Source organism: Cryptotermes secundus, unplaced genomic scaffold (assembly GCF_002891405.2).
Source record: "Cryptotermes secundus unplaced genomic scaffold, Csec_1.0 scaffold598, whole genome shotgun sequence".
In the NCBI taxonomy this organism is placed as follows: domain Eukaryota; kingdom Metazoa; phylum Arthropoda; class Insecta; order Blattodea; family Kalotermitidae; genus Cryptotermes; species Cryptotermes secundus.
Window position 1 is genome coordinate 120,940 of NW_019723311.1, and position 27,000 is coordinate 147,939.

The window sequence follows — 27,000 nt, forward strand, 5'->3', positions numbered from 1 at the left end:
TACTTTGATTTACAAAACGATCGCCTGTAAAAAGGTTTTATACTGTTTCTTTTATTAAAATGAGACATTGAGAAATTTCCACATGATTTATTAGGGTACCAGTCGCTATACCGACTGCGCTACCCTGACTCCCAAAAAGTTCATGTATAGAGTCCATACATACAGTGAGCTTCGGAGTCTCGGTCTGTCTTTGTCTTCAGGTACAATCTTGAGTCCAGTCTACTACTAAATATAAAAGTGGTTACAGGAGAACGTGACAGAAGGTGGACAGAATCAGCGTCCGAAATCTAGGCTTGTATACTTTTATTTTTCCCCCCCCCCGGCACTACAGCCCCAGTGGGCCTAGGCCTACCTCCATGAACTCCGTTCACTTCAGTTATACTTTTATCTACATAGGAGTAACATTGAAAAGAAAATTTCCCTGAACACGGAAATATAGCCGGCCTTCTGAAAGCCACATATTTTTATCCAGACAACGGATAGAATTCAAAGAGCGATACCAAATCTGTGTAACAAATTTTGGAACCATATAAAGGTGGCTGAACTCGTATCCCTGTTACTTCAACCTGAATACATTAAACAGATGTCATGTCCAGTTTCCGATACATCTTCTAGAATTCTCTACGGAACCTTCTAGGATCGTGATTATCTTGTTTTTGTATGCAATATTATTATCAGTCTCCACGACATCTCCCACGAGACATGACTGGGATTGAGGCAGGATCAACGACTTATAATGGACCGTGAGGCATGTAAAATGGAAACTGCGCTCCGTCAAGGGACGCCATCACAACAGAATTTCTTTTCTGATGTCCCTAACATTTGCGTGCATTGGTGATGTAATACTTGTGCTTTACACATCGATATTAAGCGGTATGAAGTCACTTCGAATCATTTCTTTTCCCTTTTCGATGGTCGAACTTTCTGGAAATTATTAACAGAGGCTCCATGTACATATTCACGATAGAATTCCATTTTATAGATTAATGCCTTGTATATTAAAAGAATATATCAAGCTACGTCAGCATACTTACTTATGAAGCTGAGCCCTTCTTGAGGAAAAGCCAAATCTGCGGCTACTCCAGAATTCCCCAGCAACATAAAGATTAAAAATACAAATCGCGTCCTATAATTTCAAACGGGCAGGTGAATATACTGTTTTGCGAAGTTATGCCAAGCTGAAAGTTGTTAAAAGCAAAAGGGGTCATTGAAAACTAGTTGACTGACAAGATGTAATAGTGTTCATGAACGATGTAAACAACAATAAATCTTAGATCCGATTGGAGAAATCTTCACGAGTTTAGCTGCATTTATATACACGAACGCACATCTAAATACACCTCTCTTTTAATATCAGAAAATTCTAATCCATAATTCACTAGCAGCAGTATTGTTCTTCGGCTGGGTTAGTTTTGTGATAACGTTTTGCATAACGCCGCTCCATAATTTGTTTTATGACTTCTAAACAAAATCAGTTAATAATAACCAAAAACTGAAAGTTTGTGTTGCTCTCGTGCCACTGTGCTTAATGTGTGATCCTGTATCACTGAAGGTTTCCTTCAGCTGTCTTAAAGCGTTGCTGTCATACGTATGAAGATAAGTCAAAAGTCAAAGGCAATTCTATTATAAAGCCAAACAAAATAATCACATGGTTGTCAGACATAGTTTATTGTTTCTATGTAATCGCCCTGTTTTTCATTGAATTTGATATGTAAGTTTCCTAAAATACGATGCTTTTGGTTGCAAATACAGCCATTCTTGCACAGTCTCTTGCCACATCTAATAGACATTTCAGGCGCAATTTCATAGGCGCTGATTCCTCGGTAATTCCTGATGCGTTGAGCAATTTACTTTTTAATCGCAGCACGCATTAAGTGTACAGTTGCTTCATAACAGAACTCGGCATTCTTCCTTTAAATTTTTCACCAGATCTTACATGATCCTCTGGTTCATACACTTATTGCCACGCCGAACAGCAGTTCTTCTGCAAATTTCACACGTTTTCAGACCCTCTTGGAGATCACAGATTTTTTAACGCATTTTATCAATGGGACAATCATGCCAAACGTCATTGTAATACTACTCAGAAAAGCTACTAGGTGCAAAAGAGGCAAGTTCATATTACTCATACGAGTATCTGCCATTTTTCAGTACTTTCAACATCGCTTTTGAAGGAAAATAATACTGCCTATACTTCTTGATTTCTCCATCTTAGAATATTGTAACGGATTTGGTCAGGGCATTGCCAGGCAACAGCTCTGTAAACACGGTCCAACACGCAACAGNGAACATCGCTTTTGAAGGAAAATAATACACGCAACAGTAGAAGAAGCTGTGGTTTCTGTTGATCCGACTTACGCGCCAACAGACTGGCTGGATAGCGATCACGTGATATGTGTTTCCTGTGATGCATGTCCGTTCCACGGCTATATAATTAAGAGTCCAGGAGAGTTCATGGCTGTTACGAGTAATGCAGAGTGCAGAGTGCAATGTGCAGTGCACCTGAGAGCACAAGGAAGGGAATGGAGCTTGTCCTTAGTGAATTGTGAAGATTACTGGAGCACAGATTAGGACAGAGGAGTACAGATTGATTGAAGACGAAATAACATGAAGACTTCATAGTGATTTGAAGTTCTAGTTTCAGTGCTGAGATCCGTTGCCAGGAGACGACTGGTGAAGAAGAATCGTAGTGCGTGTGCAACGGTGAACTGTAAATTGTGTAAATCAGCGGTAGCGCTGTACTAAGTGTGATTAAGAGAACTTGTAACCGAAGTGCAAAAAAATCCAGTCATCCGAACTAGAACCCTTTATTTTCGTCACGCGTACCACCCGACACGTGACAGTATTGTTCATAGAAATTCCACATAAGCAATCAAGGGCCAAGACATGTAGTCCCTCCTGCTTGTGTTTTAAATGAAGATGAGTGGTACTAAGTCAGCTTTACCGAACCAACTGTTCTAAGTAATAACGTACAGACTGCAGATTTATACTGTTGGTTTCATGTAACTTAAATGAAGCTTTTATAGAATGTCCAGACTGTTTTAAAAGTATTTTCTGCACGCTCTGATTTCACCATGAAGTACCTTGTAGACAGTATGATGCACAATGCAACAAGCAATTCGCACAAACAAAAACTAGAAAACCGGAATGATATCCAAATTCAGATCAGATTTGTTATTACTCATCATCATCATCATCATCATCATCATCATCATCAGTAATCTGCCAGACGACAGGTCCACAGTCTCTTCCAAAACAATTCCTCCACTTAATGCGATCTAGAGCTTTCTCCTTTAAATGACAGTATCCTCTTCTGTCCCCAAGGTCATCCAGCATCTTCTTACTTCGTCTTCTTGTCACTTCTATCCGCCCCTCTATCTTTCCTTCAGTTACTTCTTTTAGAAGGCAGTTTCTGCGTAAAACATGACCAATCCAATTAGCCTTCCGTTTTCTTATTTCGTGTAGGATATTCCTCTGCTCACTGACTCTAATTAACACTTCTTCATTTCTCACATAATCGGTCCAACTGATCTTCTCCATCCTTCTCCAACACCACATTTCGAAACTTTCCAGATGTTTCTGATCTACTTCCCTAAGTGTCCAAGTTTCAGCCCCATACAGAGCTATGCTCCAAATGTAGCATATCACTAGTTTCTTCCTCAAATTTAAGTCCAATTTGATGGTAAAATGATTCTTCTTCTTGCTAAATGCAGCTTTTATCATGGCAATCCTGGATTTAATTTCACTAGTACACCTTCCATCATCTGTTAACAAGCTACCCAAATATTTAAAATATTTCGCATTCTCCAGTTGTTTTTGGTCTATCTTTATTGTGACTGGGATTGGTTGTCTCGAAATTTTCATTACTTTTGTTTTCTCCACATTCATTTCCATGCCATAGCACCTTCCAATTTCAATTAGTCTATCAATCATGCCCTGTAGCACAGTTTCTTCCTTAGCCATTAACACAAGGTCATCTGCATATTTCACAGTTTGAATAATTTGACCTCCTAATTTGAGGTCTCCGAGCCCTTCCAGAGCTTCCTTGGTAAGGCATTGGCTGTACAAGTTGAACAGAATTGGTGATAAACAGCATCCTTGTCGAACTCCTCTTCCAATCTGCACACTTCTTGTCTCCCTTCTGTCCAGTCGTACTCTAACTTTCTGATCCATGTACAATTTGCTAATCAATCTTCTTTCACGCCAATCGATACCAGTTTCCTTTAGGATTTGCATTAGTTTGGTCCAGTTTACACGGTCAGATGCCTTCTTGTTATTACTATGCATAATAAAATTTTAACAGCGTCTATAATACAGATTTTCCTTTTTCCATTTTGTAAATTCAAGTGACCGTTGTAAGGCTGCGTCTTTTGTTCTTTCACGATCAGTAGGCATCTGTCAGTCTAAAGGTTTTTAGCGACTAAGTGTGAGCGAGGTAACTTAAAACAATTTCGAGACTCAGGCGAATACAGCATCTTTGGGGAAGGTAGATTATAGTCTGTTCATGCATATCTAACTCATAGGCTCCTATTAGCGTTTAGCGGAATCGTTTAGTTGCCGGTAAATTTGCTGATGTATAGGATGCCCTGAGGAGAGACCAGTGTGAAGAAGGATCCGAAGGGGGAAATTTGATTGCCTCGAGTTGCGGGTTGATGTTTTGTAGTTCCAGCGACTGTGACAACAGGCGACGGAGAAACTATAGAAATTTGAGATGGTGTATGACGAACAAACAGCGGCCTACTCCAAGGCATCTGAATATTATCAAGGTTCAAGGAAGTCGCGAATTTGAAAAATGTTATACACATAGGACGGCCTGCAACGTAGCGGGATTGCGTCAATGTGAGACATAGTGCTTTGATCGTAGTCACGCTGTAAGAGACAGCTACAGGGAATGTAGGATCTGAGGTTCTCACAGCGGTGGTTATGAAGAGTTCAATCTTCTGAGATATAGCGCCGTGTAGGATCTGAGATTCTCACAGCGGTGGTTATGAAGAGTTCTATCTTCTGGGATATAGCGCTGTGTAGGATCTGAAGTTCTCACAGCGGTGGTTATGAGGAGTTCTATGTTCTGGGATATAGTTAGTTATTGGAGAGGGTGGGTTTCCCCATGCACTTAGACCTGTATTGGTCCATTTTGCTTCCCTCTATGATTTCTACCAGTCTCTATATCCTACCGGTACTGGTGCTTACCATCAGTCCCGCCCAGCCAGCGAGACCGGCTCTACTAGCTGAGAGGTATCTATAATGCTTCCCCCATCTACCAGAGGTATTAGAGACTGCTGTTGGGCGGGAAACGTCCGTAATTTGGCTCAGTGACCTCCTTTGGAGATATGAGGTTGTTTTACGTGCCGTAAATCTACGACACGGGACCCACGGCTTAAAGTCCCTCCCGGAGGACTTGTTCCCTGAATTTTTCCGCCCATAAAAATTCGACGACCTCCGCCGGGTATTACGCCATGTAATCCATTGCTTGCTACCTGCTTCACGCCGGTTTCTTATTTGGCTTATTCTTGGGACCTGAAGATGGAGGCGTTATGTTCTTCCGAAACGTCATTTGAATTTTAACGGGCAGCATGGCGTTATATCCCAGAAGACAGAAATCTTCAACTACAGAGAAAGCCGGATTTTCAACTGATATTTGCCACAACGTCTTCACCAAAAACCCGAAAATGCTAGGAAGGCAGACGCCGGGCAATGCAGTGACCGCATGAGAATCAATACTTAGCTCAAGACGAGTATAAAAGAATGCTCATTCGTATAAGGTAGGCAACTCGCATGAGGGATGTCATCAGGAGCTGGATTTATGCTGCGCGTAGTCGTAAATGACCCGACACACAGAGGCTCGTTGCTTGAGCAACGTTAATTCGCCAAGCATGGAAATGCGGTGATTCCTAACATGTCGTATTCTCCAGATCTCGGAGAGTGCATTTCTTTTTCTGCCTCTTCCGCGGATAAAAGACCAGCTGAAAGGCATTTATTGGTACTTAAATGAGGCAGAGCTGGTTCTTGCGTTGCGTAAGATCATGCCTAGTGGTTTCTGCACGACCTGAAACACTGGAAAAAGTGTGTAGCTGCTGAAGAGTAATATTTTAAAGGCGAACTGATTCTAGGCGCAGCTCCTGTCCCGGAAAGTTTTCGTATTACCACTGTGTTCCCCGGGCTTTCTGTCATTCAAACAGGAGTAAAGGAAAATAAATGTTTTCTAAGTGTTGCAGCTATTACGGTTTTGTATGCGTCATTACGTAAAAGCACCCAGCTCGGAATAGGTAGGTATAACCGAAATAACAATAGATACACTAGTCTAGTATTTCTAATATCTAGGGTTCGAGTCATAAAACTGCATAATGAGGAGATTCACAATTTGTTCTCTTCTCCATGTATAATTAGAATGATCAACTCAAGGAGGATGAGGCGGGAAAGGCATGTAGCACGAATGGGCGAAAAAAGAATGCATATAGGATATTGGAGGGAAAACCAGATGGAAAGAGACCACTGAAAAGACCAAGGCGTAGGTGGGTGGACAATGTTAAAATGGATCTTAGAGTGATAGGATGGGATGGTGTGGATTGGATTGATCTGGCTCGGGATAGGGACCAGTGAAGGGCTCTTGTGAACACGGTAATAAACTTTCGGATTACATAAAATGCTGGGAAATTCTTTTGTAGCTGCACGAGGTTAGCGGCATCTCAGGAAGGGCTCAGCTCCATGAGTGAATGACTGAGGGTTCGAGTCATACTCTCCCCACTAATGTAAAGAAATTCTGTTAGTGCGATGATAGCCTGTTTGCTGAGGATGGAAGTCGAGCCAACTCCCGACTGAAACGTTATATATACACTACATAAAGTTTACTTCAGAATAGGGACAATATTCAGTCCTAATATGTAAAAGGTTAACGACTGCCATTTTGTCGTTATGTACGAGTACGTTAGCGAGATGTCATTTGCGAATAGGATCAGAATATGGCAGCAGTAAATAGCAGTAGAAAATACGTTTGAGTTGGTATTTCAGTGTCCAAATTAGCTATAAAAGTTCATAGCTTATCTCTAAACAATAGCACCGCTTAGTGCGTACTGTTATTCAGACAAGATTAGTATGTTAGTGCAGATGTAGGTGTCTTTCCGCAATCTTTCAACTTACTGGGGTTAGGTATTTATTTTCTTAAGAAATCTGTATTTACAGGTCAGCAATTTTGCATATATACAGAAATTATTTTCACCGTTGATATAATGCTCCAAATTCAGTGAGGAATTTTGTAAACGTAAAAATGTTCCATTCGAATTTTAGCGAGCTTCATGCCTGTATTGTTATGACTCAGTCATGCTCTGAACCCCCTAGGAGTATCTGTAACGATATTCAGTACGTGCACAATACAGCAACGTTGTTCTCAAGCATCTCAAGTGAAGACTCGAAATTTTTTGTTGGAGTGTAAACACTGCACATGCTATAGCGAGTGAAGGAAGCGGTTAATTAGGATAAAACACTATTTCGTTACTTTAGTTTTCAATGGTTCTGTCTCCAATTTGCATTATTTTTCGGGTTATAAAAGCATTTAGTAAAACCAAGATTAAACATAGCAAAATCGAAATCAAAATTACAAGAAAAGAAATCTTTTTTTTCTGTTTCATATTCGACATTTCATGTTTCGAACACTATAATCTTGTTCTCTGTGTTCCACAAAATGTGCAGATAGAACCAGTAGGAACTAAGAACACGTAACGGAGCGCTACGCTTGCTTTTGGGAGTAGCCTACTTACTCGTATTTCAGATTCTAATCAGTTCTAATGATATCGTTTCCTGGTAATTTTAACGAGATCGGAATCGTGTAATCCGTAGAGAAGTACACAGTTTCCACAGGCGTTCTGTATACCTCTTCTGTAGATTGCCATATATACGCAAGAACTTCCCAGCATTTTATGGAACCAGAAAGTTCATTACCGTGTTCACAAGAGCCCTCCACTGGTCCCCATCATGAGCCAGATCAATCCAATCCATACCACCTCATTCTATCTCTCTAAGATCCATTCTAATATTGTCCACCCAACCACGTCTTGGTCTTCCTAGTGGTCTCTCTCCTTCTGGCTTTACCGCCAACATCCTATGCGCAGTCCTCTTCTCCCCCATCAGTGCGACATGCCCTGCCCATCTCATCCTCCTTGACTTGATCATTCTAATTATACTTGGAGAAGAGTACAAGTTATGAAGCTCCTCATTATGCAGTTTTCTCTAACCTCCCGTCATTTCATCTCTCTTTGGTCCAAATGTTCTCCTCAGCACCCTGTTCTCAAACACCCTCAGTCTATGTTCCTGCCTTAATGTCCGAGACCAACCCAGAACCACAGGCAAAATTATTGTTTTGAATATTGTAATTTTTATGTTTTTGGGCAGCAGACGAAAAGACAAAAGTTACTATAGGATTCTGACGATGGTGTATAACACACTGATATGTTGGGATTTTGGACTTTATCCATCGTCCTGGTTTTTAAGATAACAAATAAAAAACACGACGTTTCGGAAACTGGATCTGTTTCCGTCCTCAGGTGAAGGAAAACACCTATTCAGTTGGGTCCCTTAGAAAGAGCTAGCCTCAATCACTGGACCAGTGAGGACCAGTGGACTGGACCTGAGGACGGAAACAGAAAAGACAAAAGGTTCTGGACTGAATTGTAACAAGCATTACCTTAATTCAGTTTCCTCTTAATTTCCTCCTCAATCAGGTTTCGATTTCTTTAGTCGTATCCAAATATCTGAACTGTGTCTCATTTCAAAACATCTGTTACCTGTCTTTATATCACGATTTTTCCCTGCATTCTGGTGAGGAGACAGCAACATATACAGTAAAACTTGGTTATAGCGACATCGGTTTCTGCGACACCTTGTCTATTGCGTCAAATATTCAATGGTACGAACTAATTCCTCATAAAGCAACTGTTTTTATACCTTGCTTAGTACGACATGCACAAATGCATCAACCTCGTATGTAACGTCATTTTCATTCCTGAATTTCTCTGATATCGTGGGAAAGTTCGATGTGTCTGCCCACCCTCACTTTCTCTACTTGCTGACGTGACTGTCCTGGAAGAATACGACCGCGGGCTGCAAGAGGAGCGTGGGTTTTATGCGAAAACAAGGGTGTGGGGTGGGACTGCGTGAATAGTGCAAGAGGACGCGGCAGGTTGTTAACTGCATTCCTTTCCTAGAATCTCGTCTAACAGGACCTCACATTGTCTACTTACCCTATAGTGTTCCTGCCTAAACCCAGAGAAGTGCAGTAGCGAAAACATGGCAATGAAAAGGAAAGTTTTAAGCATTGAAAAGAAAGTTAAAGTGATTCGTGAAATATTGTGTGTATTGTCAGTGAAAAGCGCTGTAATATGTCTTTGATATTACACATTTGGGCAATTCCACGTTAATGTTACGTTAGTCTGTACTTAACTACGTATTTCACTAAAAAATGCAACATTTTAACTCGGTTTTTGGTAGATTTTTACGTGACTAACATAAGGCTACCGTGGAAGTGCCCATTTCGGTTACAACGACATTCGTTTATAACGACACTATTTTTAGGTCCCTTTGATGACGTTATAACTAAGTATATGTTGCTCCTTATTAGCGTCAATTAAAGTTTGTATGTTTTTCTTTATGGTATTTATATTATCATGCAGTAGATTTACATCATCAGCATATACCAACAGCTGATGTGTCCCATCTAATTTCAGTCCCACCTGGTTTTCCTGGACCTTCCTAATGACATACTCTAAAGCAAAATTGAAAAGCAATGACGATAAAGCATCTCCTTGTGTTAGACCATTCTGGATAGGAAAATTANATATGTTGCTCCTTATTAGCGTCAATTAAAGTTTGTATGTTTTTCTTTATGGTATTTATATTATCATGCAGTAGATTTACATCATCAGCATATACCAACAGCTGATGTGTCCCATCTAATTTCAGTCCCACCTGGTTTTCCTGGACCTTCCTAATGACATACTCTAAAGCAAAATTGAAAAGCAATGACGATAAAGCATCTCCTTGTGTTAGACCATTCTGGATAGGAAAATTATCAGACAAATGTTTACTTATACGGACCTTACTATACGTTACGTTTAAACACATTTTAATCAGCCTTAGTAGTTTCATGGACACCCCCAGACTCTTATCAGAATATTGTACAATACCTCCTTCTAACTGATTCATAGGCTTTCTTGAAGTCTATGAATAGCTGATATACTGTCTCAGTGTACTCCCATTTTTTCTCCAGTATCTTACGAATGCAAAATATCTGATCAGTAGTTGATCTGTTACGTCGAAACTGACACTGATGATTCCCGATAATTTCATCTATGCATCCACTTAACCTTGAGAGAAGAATATTGGATAAAATTTTGTACGAATTGAGAGCAGTGATATCCCCCGATTATTATTATTATTATTATTNTTGAGTCATGAGGCCGCTGATATCCCCCGATAGTTATTACAGTCAGTTTTATCAACCTACTTGTGAACTGGTAAACAATAGACGCCTTCCACTGATCACTGATCTTCCTTATTCCAAAAAGGATTAGATTATGGATGTAAGAACGTACTATTTCACCTTCTGCTTGAATAAGTTCTGCCGGAATGTGATCATTACCTGGCGATTTATACCTTTTCAATTTTGCAACGGCAATTTCAAACTCGAAAGGGCTAGGATCAGGTATAAAAAAACTGCTCAGCTGTATGTCTTTCGATCTGCCCAACATCAGTGACTCTATGTACATTCAATAACTGAGAAAAGTAGTTCCTCCACATATTCAAAATGTTGTCACTTATTCCTCTATATAGGTCTCTAATGTTCTTGTTCTTACTGTTCGTTTGTAAGCTCATCAATTCTGACTTTCAGATATTCCCTCTTTTTGTTCCTTAAATGCCTGCTGGTTTCGCATCTTATATTGTTCAGATTGTCCCCATTTATTTCGCTTGGATCGTGTAACCACTGCAGTTTGGCTTGTTTCCTTTAGTCTAATAATTTTGAGCATCCTTCATTGAACCATGGCTTATGCTTCTCCAATTCGTAATAAGCTAGACTCTCTGGCTGAAATGTGTATATTCTCTCTAATACTCGTAGTTTCCCAAGCTCTGTTAATGTCCACCATGTCAGATGGGACAGACGTGGCATCGAACCAGCAGGTGAATTTATATTTTTCTGTAGAAAGGGGAATGATAATCATGAAATAGGCACAGGTTTTTTTCGTACGTAAAAGAATCACATCAGTACTTATAAGGGTAGAGTTTCTTAGTGATAGGATGTCGTACATAATACTGAGAGGTCGCTGGTGTGATATATTTTTTCTGAATGTTCATACCCCAACAGAGGATAAAATTAATGATACGAAGTACAGCTTCTATGATGAATTAGAACGTGTATTCGATAAATTCCCTAAATATCACATGGAAATTTTGTTAGGAGATTTCAGTGCCAAAGTAGGCAGGGAAGATATTTTCAAACCAGCAATTTGGAATGAGAGTTTGCAAGAAATTAGTAACGATAATGGAGTTAGAGTAGTAAACTTCGCCACATCAAGAAATCTGACTGTGAGAAGTGAGTGAGTGAGTGAGTGAGTGAGTGAGTGAGTGAGTGAGTGAGTGAGTGAGTGAGTGAGTGAGTGAGTGAGTGAGTGAGTGAGTGAGTGGTCAGCCATATTCCCCTCAAGGAAAGAGCCACCGGTACCTATTCCATAGGAGACTGGGTGGCCCGCAGACACGACTTGTGCGTGATGACGAAGGGAGAAGGTATTCACCAGAAAGACAAAACTGGCAGCGTGAGACTGATTACGAAAGGAGGGTAGCGCTGCTTTCGTGCCTTACGACGCGGAAGAGCATTATGGTACCCACTGGGCTATAGAAGCTACTGCTACTGAAAGATCCTCTGTGAGATTGTGCAGCAATATAAATCATCTGGTGTCAGATTCCAAATTCGAGGTGTGTTGATTCTAAGTATTTTATGTCACTGGAAATCGCTTATGACAGCTCACCTGTATGATCGAATCCCGTATCAAATGCTATGACGTAATGTCTGTTATCGCGGGCGAATGAGCAGGAATTATGTGTTATATTCGGAATGTCCTAAGTGCAAATATCGGTTCGGAGGCTGGTTCTCCTGAGATTTTCATAGTCGTCCTCAGTCGCTCCAATCATTGCATTAGGTAAAGGCAGCTTCCGTTCACATGTTTTCCAGTTCATTATAAATTAATCATTCTAACATGTAACGCTAGATTTCTGTAGTCTCACAGCGTCATTCAGTAAACCATAAGAAACAAGACGGCCACTAATAGATATGTGTACCAGGAAGCTTCCTGGGGGTAAAGAGCGGCCGCCGCTTAACGCCACAGCCTCACCGCCGTCTGTGAGCCGATTGTCTACAAAATGTAGGAGCCTCGAAGTCTCACAACCCTATAGGCCTTCAAGGCCTATTACAGGGATAGCTTTACCTATTTTTTTTTACCTGGGAAGAACTAATCAACTGCTTCCTTTGATACGACACGGATCACATATAAAATCATGTGTCCAACAATTCTTCTATTGTTGCGTGTGTATTCGTTGTTTCCGTATCTTTTTTACCGATCCGTTGTCTAGCAACGATAGAGGGATACACAGATAGACACAGACTGATGGGAGGTATTTATGAAGTACACCGTTGAGATGGACTCAGGCGCCATGATGTACATATCAAGTTTCATAAATATTCGTTCAGGCATTAGAAAGCAGATAGGTGGGATGGGAACACACTAACATACAGACAGCATGGTGATCGCATAAGCCTACCTTTATTTTTAAAAATTGCCGCGCCATAGCTCAAGCGGTTAGTCGCTGGCTTTCCACCGCGGCGGCCCGGGTTCGATCCCGGGGTCTGGTCAAGTGGGATTTGTGGTGGACAAAGTGGCGCTGGGGCAGGTTTTCTCCGAGTACTTCGGTTTCCCTTGCCAATCTTCATTCCACCAATTGCTCCACAATCACCCTCACCTATCATCTGGAGCTGGTACAATAGGCCGCAGTACAAGGGACTTAGCCCCACCCCACTAGCAAAAAAAAAATATTTTTAAAAATAAGGAAAGTAGTCGAGTAAAACAACGGACATTTGCAAGATGAGAGAGAGGGGAGAGACAGAGACCATTGGCGCAGTGATCTCAGGTGTGTCTGCTGATTATGATGACAAACAGGTGGAAGGATGTCCGGTATATAAGTACCTAAACTTATGACGGTGTAGCAGTCACAGAGCTGTTTCATAATTAGCAACAGGTTAAGACATCTCTCCATCTATGGCCCTACAGCCCTTTGTTGGACCTTGGCCGCTTTTTCAGTTTCCTAATCTTTTACACGGTCGATAGTACACCTTGAATGGGTGATCAGCCTGTCACAAGGCCGCTACCTACACAAAGAATAATACAAACAGAATAAACGTACACAAACATCCATGCCTCAAGTGGGATCCGAACCCACGATCCCAGTGTTTCAGCGGAAGAAGACATTTCATGCCTTAGACCGCGCGATCACTGTGATAGGCCAGGTTAAGACATGCGCAAAAAAAAAGAAACGTTTCCACGAATTCAAATGTCTGCATGAAGAAGGATGAAGTCAGTCTGTCGCGGATGGAATTATAAAGCCCATGATCGTTACCCCGCTGGGAGAAGCATTGACTCTCATACGTAGTAAAGCCTACAACAAAAGAGAATGCATGCAGTGATATATCCCACCGGACGTGTCGCATGATACTCGTATAAACAGTGTATCCAGTCATAAGGGACGGACGCATACTCTAGTCACAGTCATGCCACAGATCAGTCTTTCAGCTCTCTTTTCTTTCCAGTCCAATAACAGCAGAAAAACTCTCTTCCATTATTGCCCGTTCTTTCCTTACAGGGCAAATAACGTCCATAGAGCTGCTTCCTCGCAACGGCGGTTGTACTGTCGCCTGTTTACATAGACGTTACTTGGAAACGAGTCTACATGTAACACTACAAAGAACTACAATCATATTTTTGTTTTATGCTGGTGTGAAACTTTTTCTCTAAACTTAGATGAAGTACGTAGATTGTCAGTTTTTAGAACACGGTGCAGGAGAGTATTGTACATATATAATTCATATTGCTCATTAAATACTGTGGCATGTAGATCCATTGCTAGGTAACAACCTCCAAGTAAGCAACTATCCAATAGTCGTTGTTAAGTACTGGCTCTGCAAACAACGGCCGTTGCTAGGCAGTGGCTGAGTAGTGATCGCATGGCCACCCAACAGATATGAATGCAACAATTACACAGCAACAGAGGAACAGTGTTTACTGTGCGGTCGGTGTCGACATATTATAAGCAGGAAAAGTCATGTTTGGCAAGTAAGTATAATATAAGAGGCTTAAACTTGGCGGTGGTCAAGTTTGAGACCGTTCAAGTGAGTAAGCTGCCGTTGTAGCATAAGATACCTAAGACAGACATGACCTGCTTTGCAAAGCCTGTATTGACAGAGGGCTTGTATATAGTGCAAACGGAAGAATTTTCAGTAACATGCTATACGTGCGATACGTACACTTGACGGAAGGCCAAGCATATTCATAAGAGGCAAATCCATCTTCTCGTCAGAGAGGACGTACATAAGGACTATGACCGCAAGGGTTCAATTGAAGAGACATCTCTGTTCGTGAGGTGCTTGATGCCAAGACGAACTGATTGGTGGTAAACAGCCAGCCCTAAAGTAATTTTGACATTGACTTTGTTGAGTGGGTTGGTTGGTGAGCGGGAGTTGGTTAGATAACGGCTGGAGATCAGTGGTGAGCTGTTGCTGTGAGAAGCTGCTAGCTGAGGCAGGGAACAGGTCGGGAACCTAGAGTAAGCGGAACGTCCGCCGTTGGAAGCCACTAACATGCAACAGCTACTGAAGACTCTAACAGGCTGAGAAGACCTAGTGTGTCCTACAGTGATTTGTGAAGTGTGCAGAACAGTAAGAACATAACCCTCACTTGTAGACACGCGCTGTATCAGAGTCCAATAAGTCCGATCACCAATCCAAACCTCATCTACAGTCACTATCACGTGACAACACTAATAGGTTAGTCTGATCATGGAGAATGAGATGGGCGGAGCATGTAGTACACAAGGAAGAGACGAGAAACGAAGTCAATGGAAAGGAATCCTACTTGAGATGCAACAGTCGCTCATCCGATGAAGAAATACTCCGACTGCTATGAAAACAAAAAGTTCATTGCCGTTTTCGCAAAAGCCCACCACAGGTTCCTCTCCTGAGCCAGATAAATCCAGTCCACATCTTCATATCCTATTTCGTTAAGAAATATTCTAATATTATCCTCTCTTCTATTCCTAGGGCTCATATATAGTCTCGTTCCTTCAGGATTTCGGACAAATTGTGCAGCACAAATCACCCTGACAACACAGCTCACGGAGGCACGGCAATAATTATAAAACAAACAATCAAACATTATGAACGAGCTAAATACAGTCTTAACAACATGCAGGCCACCAGTGTCACCACAGAAGACAGCACAGGAGAATTGGCAATGGCAGCAGTATATTGCCCGCCCAGATATAACAATAAATACGATGACTACACCAACTTCTTGAAGACATTAGGTAATCGATTCCTAGTAGGCGGAGACTTTAATGCCAAGAATACAATTTGGGGTTCAAGAATTACAACAACCAAAGGCAGGGAACTACAAAAATCTATTAGAAACAATAACTTAATCTGTATAACAACAAGGCAACCTACCTGGCCGTCTGATCCTAAGAAAATACCAGACCTAATCGACTTCTGCATCGCAAAAGGAATCAACTCAAAACATAACCTCGTTGAATCATGTTTGGAGCTTACCTCGGAGCATACGCCAATACTAGTGACCATCCTAACCTTCGTACGAAGAAAACCAAAGAAACCATCGCTCACTAGCAGCAAGACTAACTGGAACACATTTAGGGAAAAACTAGACGAGCTCATCACTCTAGAAATGCCACTAAAAACTAATCTAGATATAGAGGAAGCCGTGGAAACTGTCACTAAAGCCATACAAGAAGCAGCAAGGCAGGCAAGAGCAGATAGAGATAACACACATCACAGAAAAATGCCCCATAGAATTGAAAGGAAAACTCCGTAAAAAAAGGAAAGCTAGAAAGAGATGGCAACTAACAAGGAGTCCAGCTGATAAACAAAAGTACAACAGACTTGCAAAAGAACTTAAAAAGTTAACATATAAATTAAAAAATGACTCAGTACAAGAATATCTCAGAGGACTAACCCCAACAGAAGCCACGAATTACTCTCTGTGTAAGGCTACCCGTAAAATAAAACAACCTAGACGGCATATACCACCAATAAGGAAACGAGACAACACCTGGGCAAGATTTGACCCGCAAAAGGCTACGACTTTTGCCGAACAACTACGCACAGTTTTCCAACCTAATCCATCCCGACTACCAGAGCTGAAGAGGAAATTAACAAACAGCTTGAGACTCCGTTTCAGATGGCCTTCCCACTAAATAAAACCACTCAAAGCGAGGTAGAAACTATCATACTCCGTGGCATTAGTCCAAAAAAGGCACCGGGATTTGACCTCATCACCGGCAAAATACTAAAAGAATTGCCCGACAAAGGATTCAAAGTACTGACATACATCTTCAATGCAATTTGACGACTCGAATACTTCCCCTGTCAATGGAAAGTCGCGAAAATAGTCATGATTTTGAAAACAGGAAAAAATCCAAACGATGTATCTTATAGACCCATTAGTCTACTGCCGATTCTCTCCAAAGTTCTGGAAAAATTCTGCTCAAACGGTTAGTACCTGAAATCGACGATCATCAGTTCATACCTACACATCAATTTGGCTTCAGAAAAGGTCACGGAACGACCGAACAAATACATCGATTAGTAAACCAAATTCATAGTGCTTTTGAAATCAGGCGCTACTGCTCAGCTGTATGTGTTGATATAAGCCAAGCCTTCGATAAAGTTTGACACATAGGCCTATTATACAAACTTAAGTGCGTTATTCCACATCCAACGTATTCTCTATTAAAGTCTTATCTTGCCGACAGAACTTTTTTAGTTAAATACGACGAAGCCTATACCGAATTATACCGTCTTATCCGTAGTTCCACAGGGAAGTATCCTTGGGCCTATGCTATACTCCATATATACTGCTGGCTTGCCAGAAACCGGACAAACAATGCTTGCCACCTATGCCGACGACACAACAATACTAGCGTCTCACAGAAACCTTATTGAAGCATCCCGGATACTGCAAATGCACTTAGAGCAATTCGAAGAACGGCTACAGCGGTGGAGAATTAAGGCCAACGAAACTAAATCCGTGCACATCACCTTCGCCTTGAGACACGGAACCTGCCTTCCGGTACTATTAAACGGAACATGCATACCACAAGAGGAATCAATCAAATACTTAGGCCTTCACCTGGACAGGCGGTTGACCTGGCGCACACATATTCTCGCCAAAAGAAAACAACTTGACATCAAATTTAGTCAGATGCACTGGCTAATTGGCAGAAAGTCAGAACTGTCTACCGAAAATAAACTCCTAGTATACAAGACAATACTGAAGCCTATTTGGACTTACGGTGCACCATTATGGGGAACTGCAAGTACATCTAACATAGAAATGTTGCAGGGATTTCAAAATAAAGTACTTCGCGCCATAGTCAGTGCACCGTGGTACGTCCCAAACAGATTGCTACGTGCCGATCTAGGCATATCCACAGTACGGGATGAAACAACGAACATCAGCCGTAAATACAAAGACAAGATCACAGCACACCCAAATAAACTGGCAACCATATCATTAAACGACGCAGATGAGCCCAGAAGACTGAAAAGGCATAAGCCAACCGACCTAACACTGCCCCTCACATAAATGTACTACAACGTACAATAACAGAGTCACACTCGAAATAGATTCCTTGAGAATGCTCACTGGAGTATTATTCTCCCCTACATGTTCTTTCTTAGTATTTAATTCTTAGATTAAGTATTTCATAAGATGTACTTACAGTCCTTAATATGGACTGAATGTACAAACAAATAGAGATATACATAAAAAACTGTGCGTGCACAAGTTCTTACAGCTCCCATGCGCGCTACAGTTACTGCCCATCTAATAGTTCTTGTTTTGATCACCCTAATAATATTTCATGTCGGTCACGGTAGCCGAGCGGTCTAAGGCACGCACTGTCTTCGCACGCTCAGAAGCCGGGATCGTGGGTTCGAATCCCATACAAGGTATAGATGTTTAGTGTGTGTATGCGTTTATTCTGTGTTTGTGTTGTCCTGTGTTTAGGCAGAGGCCTTGCGACGGGCTGATCACCCGTCTAAGGAGTCCTACCGTCTGTAAAATGATCATGAAACCGAGAAATAAGCCCAATGCTCCACAGTGGGAGCGAGAGGAGGGAGAGAGAATAATATTTCACGAAGAAATACAGAAAAGAGAAGAAAAAGCTAGAAAAGATATATGAAAGGACGAAATAAGAAAATAAACAAAGACATCTGGGCACAATGATTTGCAATGTGTTTAAAAACAACATCAAAGTGAAAAAGAAATAAAAAAATGGTCTTGGTGATTTGTCATGCATTAAAATCATTGACTCCTGTCAGATTCTGTATAATATTTTGAAATATCATTCCAGTGGAACGTGTGGGTCCGGCTGTTTTGAAATTCGAACAAAATAAATTGGATCTGGAGGAAATTAATACGTAAAAAACATTAATATCAAAGGGTAAAAAAAATTGTTCGGACATAGTCCACGTTCGTGTGACTTACTGTTTATGTACGTTTATTATGGATGTTATCTCTTAATTCCATCGAGACGACAGATTTCTTCATTTTATAAAATGAAATGGACACCAAATTTCCCCGGAGAGCATTTTCATTCGGTTTCATATATCCTAAAATGTTCGATGAGAGGGGCAAAAGTCCGAAGGGGACGTTACGCATCACGCAATTCACATCCTTCGATGCTTAGAAGCGTCATTCAATACAATTAACTTTATGCATTGCACGAAATAATATCTCTTGATGGACTTGTCACGTGCTTCAGGATACCACTACAGACGAGTCACTGTTACGAGCTCCTTACGAATGCGCAAACAGTAAAACTCTCGATTATCTGAGAAACGCCGGATAACCAGCAAAAAGAATATGAAACTGACATGTGAGTTGGTGTTTATAAAACAAAACATACATTTATAATTGCATTTTACTTTAAAGGTACTGGTAGGCACATTGGAGCCATTTCGAAATTTTCGAAATTTTAAAAAGAAAAAGCAAATAAAGAACACGAAGTGGGGGATTCTGAGTGTATATTCAAAAGAGAAACAAATACCCCTACGTTTTGTACTTGTTCGCATTTAAAAAACATCTTCATATGAAGTTTATCTTTCGACGCTGGACACCCCCGCTTATTTCTAAATCTATTGTACTTAGTGAGGTGGATTTTCCCGCTTTGAACAGCGACAAAAAACCAAGTATAACTTACTGCTCACTCTATATCCTTCAGTATACTGCACCATGTCTGATGGCCGTTTCGAAAGAAATTTCGGCCTCCTTCTTTAGGGTCGACGTAACTTCGACCGTGAAGAAGGATTCACAATCAAGCACACAGTCACTAATAAATTTACTTTTCCTTTCTTCTTCTTCTTCTTCTTCTTCTTCTTCTTTTTTTTTATCTCCGTCAGTATAGTGACTGGTTACGGGTTTGTACTATTGGAGTTCGATTGCCAACGGAGGCAGAGATATTTGGTTACCACATCCAAATTTGCTCCGGCGTCCACCCACTCTCCTATCCAGTAGGTACAGCTAGCTCTCTTCTGAAAGGTAAAGCGGGCGGAGCATGAAACTGGCAACTGGAGCTATGCCTCCACCCTCCCATGTATCTTCTTGTTATGGTACTTAATTAAGCATAGGAACGACTATGTCATATATGCCTTTATTAAAATTGTATATATTTATTAAAAAAAAAAAAAGGATGAAACGTATAGAACAGTTGAGATTCTCAGGCGCAGCGCATACATATCCAACCATCTTCTAATCGTACACGCTAACAGAATAATGACTTGGTACTTTCTCTTCGTGTTAATGAATTTATAGTATTTATCTTCTCTTTGAATAACAAATAAATACTAAAAACACTATTTTTAAATATCGCGTTATTAATTCTTCTATTCCTGTTGCTCCCGCTTGGAGCATAAGGCATCCATGAAACGCTTCGTTTCTCTTCAGTTTCGTAACCGAAGACAGCAGGTAGGACTCCTTGGACGGCGGATCAGCCGGTCGCAAGGCCGATACCTAACACAAATACAGAATAAATACAAATATACATCCATGCTTTGAGTGAGATTCGAACCCACGATCCCAGTGTCTGAGAGGGCGAAGATATTTCATGCCTTAGGCCGCGCGGCCTGTGTGATCGGCACTCAGTGTACTGGATGGATAGGCAATATGCCACGATGTTTCCACAAAGCGCTGTTGATTTCAGGATTGGGGTGGGAGGAAATGACTTCTGATACCTTATTTTTAACCTTCAGTACATATGAGAGGCATGAATCATCCGTGTCAAAATCACGCGGTAGCGCAGTTGGTTGAGGCTCCAGTCCCGATGAGGGGAATTTTTCAGTTGACCTAATCCTTCCAGCAGCACTATGGCCCTGGGGTCGACTCAGACTCTAATAGAAATGAGTACCAGGAATGTTCATAATGCAGTAGTTCTCAAACTTTTTACATCTGAGCCCCCCCCCCTGACAAGAGAAAATACTCTCAGGCCCCCAGCCTGTTTTTTTTATCAAAATAGAAGTCATGGTATGTTTAACGTTTATTCAGTTTATTTTGTGTTTTTCTACATACTATATAGCAGTTTTTTCTACTCAAAATTAAAGTATCACAATGTTAGGTCTACAATAAAAATTAGTTTTAACACTTGCAGTTAACCAAAATATGCATTGAAATGAAACGATATTTAACTAACAACTATTTTTTTCTGCAAAGAAAATCGAATAGTTAAATGTCAAAGGTCAGTGTGATGGATGGGCCTGCTTTTGAGAACAAAGTTTATCAAAACGTGGTGTAATATCAGAAATGGCCACTCTAACTTCTTTAGCAATATTTAGACTTGAACGATACTTTGACTTTTATAGCTACCAAAGCAGGAAAGACTGCCTCGCATAAGTAAGTTGTTGCGAAAGGAATCAGGATCTTCAATGCTTTTTGGCTCAAAATTAGGAATTCCTTGCCAATATGTATCCAGAACCCCAGCAAAGACAATTCCTTCAATTTACTTTTTAATGAAGTATCACTAGTGAGATCGATGAGTTGTTCTTGCTCATTTACATCAGAGATGATGGCCCAGGAGCATTTTCGAATGGATTTTTAATCCAATTAAATTCACCAAAATCATTGCAAAAGTATTTCTCGAACTGAACTTTCAACATTATGAGATGATCAAGTAGGCAGCTTTTTATGCCCCCCTCGTTGGTGTCTCCACCTTATCGTGGTGAGGGGGTTTGAGTATGCCAAGGACCCTGAGAACCATACCAGCGGTAGCGTAGCTACTGGCAGGGCATCCCTTGCTGGACAGGTCAAACGTCCACTAGGACCTAGTGGGTAAAGGGCGGCCGGCGCGTAAGGCTGACAACCTCACCGCCATCTGTGATCCGATTATCTAGAGAAAATGTGGGAGCCTCGACTTCTCACCACCCTATGGGCCTTCACGACCTGTTACAGGGATAGCTTTACCTTTTTAAAAGAAGGATCATATTTTTCGAAAGATGAAGATAAAACAGTTTGTCATGGACTTTAAACAGAATCCCGTAGACGGTGCAGATTACAAATAAGGGGGAAGTTTTTCAACTGCAGTATTACCTGGGCACACTCTTCAACTGAAGAAAGATTTCTTTTATGGTGGTCTAGATATGGTCTATAGGGAGTTCCCGAGGAGGGATATATAAGTGACCTAAGTGCTAAGATAGAAAGAGAGACTAATTATTGGGAAATACAGCCTGCATATCGAGTCCAGCATGCCTCCTTGTCGCGGGTTCGAGTCCCGATGAGGTAACTCGATTTTTCAGTTGACCTAATCCTTCCAGCCTCACTATGGCCTTGGGGTCGACTCAGGCTGCAACAGAAATGAGTACCAGGAATCTTCCTGGAAGTAGAGGGCGGTTGTCGTGTAAGGCTGACTTCTCATGACACTATGGGCCTCCATGGCCTCTTACAGGGATAGCTTTGCCTTTTACAGAATATTGTGATTGGCAATACGATGTTCAATAATAAAGACATTGGTAAAATTATATGGAAATCTCCTGATGGAAACACAATTAAACATATTTACCACCTTATGATAGGTACAAAATATTTGTCTAACCTCATGGACGTCAGATCATATAGAGGGGCAAATACTGATTCCAGTACCTAGTAATATCAAAGATTAGAAGCCGAATTTCCAATGTGAGGAAGAAATATGGCGCCCAGGCCAGAAAATGTAATAATGAAAAACTTAAGGAACCAAAAGTCGAAGCTAGATATGTTGAAATAATTAATGAGCACTTATCAAGGCTAACACAGTGAGAATGTGAATAACATTTGGAGAGTACTTAACGACACTGGAACACTGATGGAAGATGTAGTACTGGGAAAAGTAGATACAGCTGAATATAATCTTTGGTGTGATGCAGAACGTGAGCGTGTGACTGCAGTCAAAAGTGAAGCGTGCAGAAAGGAACCAATACTCGGAAGGTAGTAGAAGAACATCGAGGAGCGAGAAGGGAAGAGTAGATGGTGCACAAAAAGAGGAAGGGGGAACATAATTAACGCGAACTCAAGAAACTGCAAGACCTTCGAAGTATAAATGAAAGTAGGGCCGTTTATCCAATGTTAAATAAGAGTCGTAAAGACTTTCAGTCTAGGGCAACGTTGTGTGAGACAAGAGGAATGAGGCGGTACTAGAAAGATGTCTGGAACATTTTGATGAGCTGCTGAACACGAATGTGGGTGATCACTTGGAAGACGTTGACAAAATAGGGATCTTAGAAGACCTAGAACCGGCTGACCAAGAGCCAACAGTTGCTGAAATGGAAGCAGCCATCAGAAAATAAAGAAAAATAACAATGCTTCATGAATGGATCCCATTCAAGCTGAAATGATAAAAAATGCAGGTACATAACACTTCAGACATCTAGCTCACGCTGGTTCCTCGCCCACGGATTTTTCTACCCGGAACATGGAGGCGATACGTTCCTCCGAAACGTCGGTTCACACAAGATCTTCACGGCGCCACATCCCAGAAGACGGCATTCCTCATAGTCACTGCTCTGAAAATCTTATTATTATTTATTATTATTGGAGGGGGTGGGTTTCCCCATGCACCGCGACCAGTGGTCTAGTGTACGTCCCCCTGTGATATTCTACCAGTCTCTATACCCTACCGATACTGGAGCGTGCCATCAGTCCCGACTCAGCCAGCGAGTTCGGCCTCTACTGGCTCAGCGGTATCTAGATGCTTCCCCTATCTACCAGAGGCGTTAAAGACTATTGTTGGGCGGGAAATGTCCTTTATAATTTGGCTAAGAGGCCTCCTTGAGGCATGAGGTTCTTTTACGTGCCTTAAAGTTACGACACGGGACCCACGGCTTAAAGTCCCTCCCGGAGGACTTGTTCCCTGAATTTTTCCGCCCTTAAAAATTCCACGACCTCCGCCGGGTTTGAACCCGCGTACCTTGAGTCATGAGGTGGGAACGTTACCCCTAGACTACGGAGGCCGCTTCTGAAAATCTTAAATCATAAACAGTATTATTGGTGATTACCAATGTACGTTTCATCGAAGAAGATCCACACGTGTACAGGTTTTCAATATTCGCCAGCTACTTGAAAAAGTACAGTGAGTTTGGAATTGAAATGCACCACCTCTTCATAGATTTCAAAGCAGCATTATGACATGTAGACATATGTAGTTTATTCGCTACAATGGAGGAATTTCAGATCCCACATAAGCTAATCGCACTAGTTAAACTACCATGAAAAACACACGGTGTCAGGTCAAAATTCAGAATACAGGTATGCTCTCTGGGCCAATAGATATAAAGACGTTCTTGGACAAGGGGATATCCTAGCCTGTCTGTTGTTCAACATACCACTTGATAGGTTGATAAGAGTTGCTGGTATTTCTCGTAATATACGGGGAACTATTTTTTAGAAATCGGTTTAGAACCTGGCATTTGCCGATGATACTGACATCACAGGATGGACACAAGGACAGATAAATGCAGTCTTTTATCACTTTGGAGAAATCTGCTAAAAAGATGAATTTAGAGATCATCCAAGGGGAAAACAAAATATATACCAATAACTATGAAGGGATGTGCAGGTGGCCCACCCTTGATAGAAACTAATTCATATAAATTTAAAACTGCATAATTTCACTTGCTTGGGATCAGAGGCCAACTGCAAAAGTGACATTAGCACCGAGTTAAAAACATGTCCTTTCTACAAGTAGACGTTTTATGGACTTATGAAACATCAGAAGTCACAACTGATCTCAAGGGAAACTAAACTGCTGCTGTACAAGACACTTATAAGACCAGTATCAACATACGCAGTACACCTCAGAGACCTGGGTGCTATCCAAGCCAGATGAAAGATCATTAGTTCTATTTGGAAGAAGAGTTCTCAGATGCAATTTTGGAGCACTACAGGATGAGGGTACATGGAGCAAGGGCCATAACCATGAATTGTATAAGCTATTTAATGTGCCAGATATTACTAAATATATAAACAGATTAAGCTGAGCTGAACATATTGTAGGTATGGAAAATAGTAGGTCAGTCAAGAAGGTGTTTGGAAATCGGAAGGCACAAACCGAGATGGGAGGTTGATATGATCCAGGATACCGGGCCCTGGGAGTGAAGAGTCTGAGGAATGCGGCTATGAACGGAGAAGACTGGTTGAAGCTTCTGAAGAGGTCAAAGTCCACACAGGACTGTCGAGCCAATGATGAATGAATGAATGAACCTTTGTGTTCCACAAGTGTCGAAGAATTCTTTAGTAANCTTATACACGGTGCCAAATCCCAGAAGACTGCTTTCTGTATGGGGTTAGTTAGTGAATATGCCATGCAAACGCTTCCCGTTCTTTGTAATCAGAGAGCCTAGCCGCAGGGAAGAAACCGATGCGAACAAGGCCGCTCCTATTTTCTCGGGTGTCTGTCCTGTTCTTTTTGTAATTCCAGTAATTCGATAATACTATCGACGCGTAGAACTTATGCCCTTACGAAACCTTGTTAGACACATACGGGTATATCTCTGTTATGTTGTTTATCGTCTGAAAGCTCTCGGACCATATGGGAGCAATCGCTATCAGAAGTGATCACCCCAGATCGATATGACGGATTGCACCATTAATGTTATTGGCACAACGCAAGGTGTAAATATTTGATCTGAGATTCTCACAGCGGTGAAAAGTGCTATCTTTTGGGATATGACCTCATGCAGTCTGATTCAATTTAATCGACGTTTCGAAGAAACTTGCTGTCCCCATGCCTTAGGCCCTGTCTGTTTCTTGGAACGTTATTTAAAAGCACTGTGTTAATTGCAAAGGTTGTGAGAAAGGCAACGATCTCAACAGTTGTGATCAGGTAAAATAATAATTTTCTGTGTTGTGTTTTGCACCGTTGTAATCCATAGCGTTGTTTGTTATATCAGTAGAGTCAATTACATGTTCTTGAAATTAGTTTAAATTGTCCCCACAAGTACCCCTGAGGCAGATACTCGTATTTTTGCGTAAATGTAAATGCCGAAATGTGTCGTGAGAGTGATTAATTCAAACAGACGTCAAGAACTTGTGTAATAATTTGATGCATGTGATAATAAGATTTTTTTTCTTTTCTTTTGACGCTACGGCCCCAGTTTCGGCCTTGGCCTACCTCCATGAAACTCTCCGTTTCACTTCAGTTTACTAGATCTTAGACATTCGGTAGGACTTCTTCGGCGGGTGATCAGCTCGTCGCAAGGCCTCTACCCGTGCACAAACACAGAAAAACGCACATAAACAAACACCAAACATCCATGTCCTGAGTGGGATTCGAACCCACGATCCCGGCTTCCTAGTGAGCGAAGACAATACATGCTAGACCGCTCGGCTACCGTGACCGGCAATAAAATAATGTAACTTGAGTAAAATCCAAACTGAGGGAACGGTGGGAGGCATCACAATAGCACTTAACCCAGTTGAGGTTGAACTGGCTTCCTTTAGAATATAAGTGAAGAACGTGAATGTTCTGGGCCTTGAGTAGACCTGGATGAAGTTGTTACAAATATCAGTGGGGCATTTTCAGTAAATCATTCATTATTTTCTTTTCTCCTTCGGTCATAAATATAACTGTTTATGCCGTCTTGCCTCTTCCGGTCAAAATTTGTTCTGAAATAATGTATCAGCATGTGTGCGACAAGCCCTTAGAAGGGAGATCAGCCTTTACCTTTAGAGGACAACACTAGACACAAAACCCCGACAAATACACGTCTTAAGTGTGATAGAATTGGAACTCACGTTTTCAAGCGGTCAAAGCCAGTACGTGCTTTTGATAACGCGGCCAATGTAGGTGGCTCTTCCTTCTCAGCATCTAATGTTATTCTACGCTGGTCATTAAACAACAGAATAAATTCACCAAGAGACTAAATGCATGATTCTCCTCTGCTCAGATATTGTCATTCTAGGATATGAAGCAGTGTGCCGTTGTAAGTAAGTACCAAAATTTCGGAGGCACCTGCTGCTTCTACCTTCCGTGTGAGCAACCAACTAAACTTTGGTATCTATCCACCGAAGTACAAAGCATCACATCGCAGGAGACCACCATCTGAATACTCGTCGCTGTTCAGAACTCACATTCATCTGCTCTTAGATGGTTTGTTAGGTCCACAGGCTCTCCATCTAGCGAATTAGAGGTACTGTCATACGTTAGTGATTA

General features: G+C 41.3%; 1 protein-coding gene across 5 annotated transcripts in view; it reads right to left on the reverse strand.

Moving 5' to 3' along the window:
- LOC111861795 (transient receptor potential cation channel subfamily A member 1) overlaps positions 1–27,000 on the reverse strand; it is a 160,229-nt gene that overhangs the window by 77,143 nt on the left and 56,086 nt on the right. The gene's annotated exons all lie outside the window — the stretch shown is intronic.